The sequence below is a fragment of the Melitaea cinxia genome, chromosome 10 (assembly GCF_905220565.1).
Source record: "Melitaea cinxia chromosome 10, ilMelCinx1.1, whole genome shotgun sequence".
NCBI classification, from domain to species: domain Eukaryota; kingdom Metazoa; phylum Arthropoda; class Insecta; order Lepidoptera; family Nymphalidae; genus Melitaea; species Melitaea cinxia.
In genome coordinates this window covers 16,951,423-16,960,333 of record NC_059403.1, presented here as the reverse complement: position 1 = coordinate 16,960,333, position 8,911 = coordinate 16,951,423, and the positions used below count along the sequence as shown (strand labels likewise).

The following is an 8,911-nucleotide window of genomic DNA, read 5'->3' as shown; positions in this document are numbered from 1 at the left end:
TTGCTCCGTGTCTTATTCGTTTTTTTAAAATAAAATTCTCTTTCACTTCTGATTTCTAAGATCAGAAGTGGGATAGATACACGCGCGTTTCGACCGTTCGCCATTGTTCTAAATCAACAATAGTGATTGTGTAACATCTCTTTTCTTCTTTCATACGAAAAAAATAACCTCGTGTTGCTCGTTATATTTGTGTCGAGTGTGGTATTTTGTTTAAAATCAACAATAGTGATTGCGTAATATTTTTTGTTTTATTTAAAAAAAAAGCTTTGTGTTGTTAGTTACGTTATTTGTGTCAAGTGTGGTATTCAGCTATTTAGTTAGAAATGTCTGATCGTGAGTCTGGGTCTACGGGTTGACACACTCCGTCTGAAGAACGATATAAAAAGCAAAATTCTTGTAGACGTCGTGGTAATTCACGCAGTAGTAATAACGACCGTTTGGATAGACAAACTCGTTCCTGTCACAATTGTAGTAAATCTCCCTGTGAAAGTATGAGGGATAGGCGTCGCGAAAGTTCGTATGGCCGTCGCGATAGTGTACGACGTGGTGATCCTTTTAATCGAATACTCGAGTGGTTAAATGCACTAGAGAGTAGGCTGCCTACTACGGCGCCATTGACGTCAAGAACGATACCGCATCCCAGCGCCGGGCGTGCATCCCAATTTTCGTACCAGGAACCAACTAGGTCTCTGTTGCCGATGCGGAGTCGCACGCGACAGGTCAAGCGTCCGAGGCGCTTCGCGATGACAGCGCAGGGACAGCGGACAGGATTGTTGACGCGTTTTTCATTCAAGTAAGATCTAAGCATTACTATATATCGAACTTCGACCCCAGTGTTCATGATTCTGACCTGTGGTGCGCAGAACTAGATCGCGCTCGCAAATTAAATAACTGGGACTAGCGAGAATGTCTGGAATGCATAGGCATATTGCTTACGTGATGATGCTAAATGCTAATGCATGGCTGGATGGCTGGACTGCACGTATACGAATTTTAAAACTGAATTTCGATTGTTGTGGCCATGTGAGGTGAATTAAAAAGTGCTTCAGTAATCGGAGGCATTTCTGATCTTCAGATTAAAGCCGTGTCAACGAACGCTAGGTTACAGTTAAATAATATGGTCGAATTTCTGTCGGTATATGTAAAACATAAGAGCGCGCCTTCAGCGAATAATCCTGTTCGTTCGTCAAGCAATAGTAGTACGTTAAATCCACGTAAACGTGATGCTATTAGGTACGAGTGATTGTCATGCTACAGACGTGGAAAAATAGGTGTAACGCCGTAACGATTTCCGAATCGGTGGTAGCTTTACTTTTGAAAATAATAATCACTTTAAAATTTTAATTGGTAAAATGACGATTCGATGTGCTTTAGAAGGTTATTTGAATAAAGTTTTTTTTGATAGACAGTGGTTTGGTAACTAATCCGAGTTTCGATATCAATCATTAGGAATGTTTTTTTTAATCATCTGAGATAATATTGAACGTAACATAAGTCAAGGTCAGGTATGACCGAGCGAACAAAAGACGAAGCTTTTGTTGAGATTCCTCTTGTGTTAATACTTTCGTAATAAAAGTATTGCACTCATTTTGAAAAGAAAAATTAACTCAGACGCGTTATATCTTAATCTGACGAAACTGTAACTGATGCTTTTATTTAAAAATGTGAGTTCTCTGTTTGGTTACTCCCATACGAATCACACATCGACACTTGTTTTAGAGTCCAGAATTTTGGGAATAAGTGATATTTTGTGCATCACATTGCAATGATTGCAACACGTAATATCTGATATTGGACCAATAAAAAAAAAATAACTTGAGTGATACTGCTGGATAATATTAAACAGTTCTGCATACTGTTACTTCTAACACGAGATGTGGTTTGGAGCTTAAAAATTAGCCTAAACATGACTACGCACGATTAGATGTTTGTTGCCTATTTTTAAATGTTACAGCTGTGACCACTAGCGACCAACTTCACGTGTAACATAGCGTGGCCAGAGGTGCGAAGAGTATGTGCTGCCTGCCTGAGCTACGTTGAGTACTGCTGCGCGTGACATACTCAGCTGAGTGTCGCACCGTACAGCCTGCTGATGAGCGGTGAATTGCTTGGCCTGTGCTGCAGTGCTGGGCCTGTGCTGCAGTGCTGGGCAGAGAAGAGTGAGCTGCGTGTGACGCTACGCAGAGGGATTAATATTGTAGCCCCGACATTGTGGCTATAGTTTGCCCCGACATTGAGGCAATTGTTCGCCCCGACATTGTGGCGTTTGATAGCCCTGACATTGTGGCTATAGTTTGCCCCGACCTTGTGGCAATTGTTCGCCCCGACATTGTGGCGTTTGTAAGCCCCGACATTGTGGCTGTAGTTTGCCCCGACATTGTGGCAATTGTTCGCCCCGACATTGTGGCGTTTGTAAGCCCCGACATTGTGGCTGTAGTTTGTGAATACGAGTTGTAGCTACCTATTTTAATCTGATCACTTGAAATGCACACTTGTGATCATTTTACAATGGGATGTTGTCAACGACAACAAAGTATGAAACAACAATCAAAAGATTTCTTTTGCTTTAGATGACGGTGGTTTGACTGTGGTTAAAGCAGAGCCAAGCCGAGGGGAGTTAAGCTGACGAGGACGTTCAGCTGTCAGGAGAGGCCGTGTTAGAAACTTTCCCACGACCCGGCTCCTCTACTCAGTGACGTCGTGCAACGGAACGCGGAGAGCGTGGCAATAACGCCGCGTGCGCCACGTCGCATCATGCGGTAGCATCGGTCTCTTTGCTTCGAGCTCGCGGCAGCGACGGACGTACTCTCTAGTGCTAATAGGACGCGTACTTGTACTTGTGTTGATAAACATTTAGTTGATGTAAATGAATAAATCTTGTAAAGTTGCTCCGTGTCTTATTCGTTTTTTTAAAATAAAATTCTCTTTCACTTCTGATTTCTAAGAATATATTATATAGAAATAGAAGTTAGTAAATAGGCATGTTTCCTATATATTCATGGCTTTTATTTTCTATTAAATCATAAAATTTAACAAAAATTTTGTACTACATTAAAAAGTCGTCAAGACTTGTGTTTGAGACTATTCTTTTAATTATGTTAACGTTAAGCCAAAATCAATGTATAGGACTATAGATACTAAATTACAGTGTCTTAAAGTAATGTCGCAAAATATGAAAGCACATCTCGAATGTATTTTGTGTGAAAAATCCATAAAACTACTATTTCTTTCAAATTTCTCGCTGTAACTGTCTTGGCACATTGAAAATTATTTTGTGATCGTATGTAAAGTTAGTTAATTATAAGTCTGAACCAAAATTATCTCAGTTATCGTAATCTATGTTTAAGTTTAATTAGATCTGAATTGTAACTTTTGTCCCTAGAGCTTAAATAAATTAATATAAAATAACTATTGTCAAAATAAACAAATTAAAATAATAATTAAAGACGTATTAAATAAATATAAATCTTTATTACCATGACACTATTCAATTGTACTTATCTATTGGCATCTGCAAATGCCAAATACGGAATATCTGATTCGTATCTTGTAAAGTGTTTTTTTAAATCATAACACCTATATTATTTACCTATGTTACACTTTCATCAATAAAACATTCCACATTAAAAAGTTTCGCAATTTAAAAAAATGTTTAAAATTTAACAAGTGTATGTTGCATTTATTTAATGGTGACAGCCCTTGGACATTGATCATTAATATAAGAAAAATGTTCTAAAGGGCTTTTTGACATTGCCCACTCAATTTTGAATAACAACAAATATGTTCATTGATCTCATAATTTGATACTTTACTACATTGCCCTGTACTTATATTTAGCTATTTTTAAAATAATGATACGACTTGTAATTTTAGAAATATTTCAAGTTGGCAAAGTTGCCAAGAACCTATGATTTTTTGCCCAACACTTATAATTGTATTTTTTACCAACACGCATACATTTTTCAGGATAATTTAAGTAATAAATATCGAAACATGAACATATAGTATTGTGTGGTACAAACACATTATTAAATACATTTGCTTTTTCCAAAATAACTCAACTAATGCAAAAATATTTTGATTTTTAGGGCAAAGTTGCCATGTTTTACGGTACTTTTCTAAATCACTCCCGACAAGAACCGCCTCCTTTTTCCTTAAAATGTGTATCTACATAGTCAATTGTAATACAAGTAATGAAATGCGACCCTTAAAAAAAGCGTCTATTAAAAAAATTAGAGCAAAAAAATGCTAATAGATAAAAAAAGTTGTGACTGAAAAAAAAAATAAAAGATATTACATCAACGGATACAAATAAATTTGAAATATTAATGAAAAACTAGCTGCCCGGACAGACTTCGTTCTGTCAAAAGTTAATAGTAAAAATATATATTTTTTTATTTATTTTTAGTATTAAAACCTTTCGTGGGCCTTAAGGATCATACAAAAAAAAAACTAGCCGAATTGGTCGAGCAATTCTCGAGTTATGCACTTAGCAATGTTCATTTTTATTTATATAAGACAGTTGCAACTATGATAGAATATACTTAAAAAAGGAACAATACTTTTTTTTTTTATTAGACGCGCGTGCTTGACTTAATATAAGAGAGTATAAAGTCAACATGGCGCGCGAGTCTGTGTGCATGAAACTTGTACAGATATAGTAAACGTGTGTGCGTACGTGCGTATACTTAAATAACTAAAATTAATGTTTAAAATATGTACCAATTCTAAATTCCATATTTAAAATAATAAAAGTATTTTTTTATTGAATGCCTGCACAAGAGCACTCACTGAGCTGTCACTGACGCCAGACGCACAGATCAAAATTGCAATTTTAGAAGCATACGCACACATAGACAACAAGGCGTCTAAATGAGGTCAACGTTCTCTAGACACAGCCGTTTGAGTGCTATTGAAATATGATGTTTGGTCTTTTATATGATTAGTTCTTAGTACGTTTTAGTGTTTGTACAAGGGTTTTTGTTCGGACCTATGTAAATGTAATTTTTTTCTTTGTCCGTGACAAGAAATATGTTATTAGACAGTTTTAGGAGGTTCGTCTCACTGAACCTTTTGTCTGATAAATAATTCATGAACTTGAGAAAGAAATGCATAAGTAATTTGAAATATTTCAAATTGATTTTCATTTTTAATGTGCTTACAACTATTTTAAGCCAATATTTTTAATTTGAAAGTTGCTTTGTTTGCCTCTATGTTTTAATGTCCAAGCTACTTAATATTTTTCAATGAATCCATTTATTTTTTACGTATATAGTAAAAATATATAAGTTATGTATATAAATATGAATATTATAGACATGTTCAATAAATTTTGCAGCAAGATTGGCAATATAAAATTTTTATACATATTTTTTTGCATAATACTTTCCGTTTCATCCTTTGTAAATTATTCATAAATCTCGAACAACAAACCGACAAAATAATTCTGAATCCCAATGACATTCACACTCTCGTCGAACGGACCTCGTTGTAAATCATGGGACTTGTAACTTGTATATTTTTTAGGGGCTCCGTAGTCGAAACGAAAAGAAAAAAACACGTATTCATTAGTGCTAAATGATAACAAAATGTATTAAATTTTAAGTTAATAGAAAGTAACGATATTATAGGAAACGGATATTAAGTTGCCTGCCTTAGGAACTGTCGACCGTAAGTGTTGTAAAAATATACATAGGACATCTTAGACTAATATATTTATTTCTTCTATTGCTATACTAATAAATGAAGAGCCGGTTTTTTTGTTCGGTTAATAATGCTTATACATTAAGATACAGCGTGTTTCGGAGAAGGTTTTAGTATGTAGGTATTATGTTGGTGATTACTTACCATGTAAAAAAATATGGATGGACAGAGGTAACATTATATAATTTATGGTTACTCAAAATCAATAATTACTTTACTCGAGTAGGCTTCACAAGCAATTTTTTTAAATCACATTTATTTTAATCAATTATTTATAGTTAAAAGTGAACCTAACACTGATTCGGAATCTATACTAATATTATAAAGAGGTAAAGTTTATAACTTTGTTTGTATGTAGGGGGTAATCTTCGCAAATACTGATCCGATCATGAAAATTCTTTCACTAACAGAAAGCTACACTATTCAGGAGTGACATAGGCTATATTTTATTGTAATTGAACAAAAAATTCAGAAAATAAGAAAAAGATTAAAATATAATATCAAAATAGTAAATAAACTAGCGCCATCTATCGCTATTAGAAAACAATTTTTATTTTATTTTTATTTTATTTTTATTTTATCTATTATTATGGATTATATTATGGGAGCAACATATTATTTATCTAAGTGCTATAAAATTTGTTCTTTAAAGTATGTTATTTGGTGAATATAATAATAATTAACGCCCAACGAAGTGGGCACGGGTTGGCTAGTATAATATTCAAAGAAGAATCGGCAAGAAGCTCCGCAGTTACTCTTTTAATTTAATACTTTGAAACTACACGTTTAAAACCACGTTTGTCTAGCGCAAAATAACACACGGAACCATATAAAAAGTCGTGAAGCGCGTCAATTTTATTTACGATATCGTAACACAGTTATCCCTTTTATTAGGGTTCCTCAAAGGTAATTTACAGCACGTTCGCGTGTTTGAGGATTTGTTGTGGATCATTTTAAATCAGATTACGCGCCGGAGGATTTTATTGTGAGCGAAAAATGGGGATTTTTCTGTTTAAATTGAACTATGAAATTTATTATATATTTAAATGATATTATTATAATATCTTCTGATGATGGGTTTTGCTACGGTTTTTTTGTGGAAAAAGAGATTTCGCATTCGCATTCAGCCTGTTATATCCCACAGCTGGGCATAGGCCTCTTTCTCCATGTAAGAGACTCCACTCAAAGAAAATTTTAACTTATGTTTTTATAACATACTAGCGACCCGCTCCGGCTTCGCACGGGTATAAAATATAATTATAGCCTATGTCATTGACTGAAAAAATGGTTAAAATCGATCCAGTAGTTTTGATTTATTCATTACTGCCCGTGGCCCGCACGCGTTAACTTTAGAGTAAATAAAAATAGGTAAAAAAACTTTTTAAGTTAAACGGTTTTATGTTAAACATACATTGCAATGTTTAAGATAAATGTACTAAAAACCAAAAAATAATAAAATAGATACAGTCGTGGGAATTATAAACATATGCATAGACTAGACTAAAATAAAACCGTGGGTGGTGGGTGCATATGTTTATAATTCCCACGACTGTATCTATTTTATTATTTTTTGGTTTTTAGTACATTTATCTTAAACATTGCAATGTATGTTTAACATAAAACCGTTTAACTTAAAAAGTTTTTTTACCTATTTTTATTTTCTAGTTTTTAGTTTTTATTTCGCATTCTGTTTAATTCATTTAGTGCTTCATTATTGCAAGGCCCATCTTAAATATTGAGGTTGTATAGTGCACTGTATTCTTCTTGTCAAGCCCTTATATTTGATACCCATATTGGTGGGATTGATAAAAAAATTGTTATCAGACATTTGGTAGCGGCGGCCAGCTTAGATTTCAATTTTGCATAGTAAATTGTATTCTACTTGTTGAGACCTTTCATTTGATACCCATGTTGATGGGATTGATAAAACCTAAGTTATCCGCCATTTTGTAGAGGCCGCCATCTTGGATTTTAATTTTATATAGTACATTGATTATACTGGTTGAGCACTTTCATTTGATACCCATATTGATGGGATCGATAAAACCTACGTTATCCGCCATTTTGTAGCGGCCGCCATCTTGTATTTCAATTTTTTATAGTATATTGTATTCTGCTTGTTGAGCCCTTTCATTTGATACCCATATTGATGGGATTGATAAAACCTACGTTATCCGCCATTTTGTAGCGGCCGCCATCTTGGATTTCAATTTTTTATAGTATATTGTATTCTGCTTGTTGAGCCCTTTCATTTGATACCCATATTGATGGGATTAATAAAACATAAATTATCCGCCATTTTGTAGCGGCGGCCATCTTGAATTTATAATGATAATGAATAAATATAATTGTATTGTCACCAAAATCCAAAGTGTATACAAAATTTCAGATTAATCGGTTGACAGGAAGAGGGTGAAATTTGAATTACTAAATTTGACCCAAGAATAAATAATAAAAAATAAATAAAACAAACGGGGTGAGCTAAATAAAACCGTTTAAAAAAGACGGCCGGAACCGCCGCAAACGCTACGTACCGCAATTTTTAAATCGGTAATATCTTCGAATATTCATTTAAATCATATGCTGTAAAGGCCATATAGATCTATATTAAATCAACAATGTATTTAAGGATTTAATTAGATAAGGATTAATACTGTACTAGTGAAAATCGCTTTGAAAATTAGCCATTATTTGTCGTAAAAAATAAATGACAAAAAAATGTTATTGTGGGATATCCATAGGAGATAGACATATACCGTAGCAGAGTTTTCTGTAGACCTTTTCAATGTGTACAATACTTAGTACATTATTTTGAAAAATCTCGTAGGGATCAGGCTGCGTTTGCAATGTAAGCGCAAAAAATGTAACTATTTACGACATCACATTAGAAAATTCAAAAATAACAGTATATTTCCACTATTTAATGGATGTTATTATACATATAAACCTTCCTCTTCAATCACTCTATCTATTAAAGAAAACCGCATCAAAATCCGTTGCGTATTTTTAAAGATTTAAGCATACATAGGGACATAGGGACATGGGACAGAGAAAGCGACTTTGTTTTATACTATGTAGTGATGATATAGTTATAACTTCTTTGCGCACGCTTGACTGGGAGATAAGCTGCTGATTGCTTGTCGAAAGCGTTGCAAAAAGTGTGATCGGGTGAGGCGAACGGAAGTTGAGAGGAAGATATAGGTTAGTG

The 8,911-nt window shown here is 34.1% G+C and overlaps 1 long non-coding RNA gene across 1 annotated transcript; it reads left to right on the top strand.

Moving 5' to 3' along the window:
* Window positions 1-668: 668 nt before the first annotated feature.
* Window positions 669-2,885, top strand: LOC123656990. The gene is made up of 2 exons (XR_006743632.1): window positions 669-793; window positions 2,571-2,885. It is a non-coding gene; the product is annotated as an uncharacterized LOC123656990 (long non-coding RNA).
* The last annotated feature ends 6,026 nt before the right edge of the window (window positions 2,886-8,911 follow it).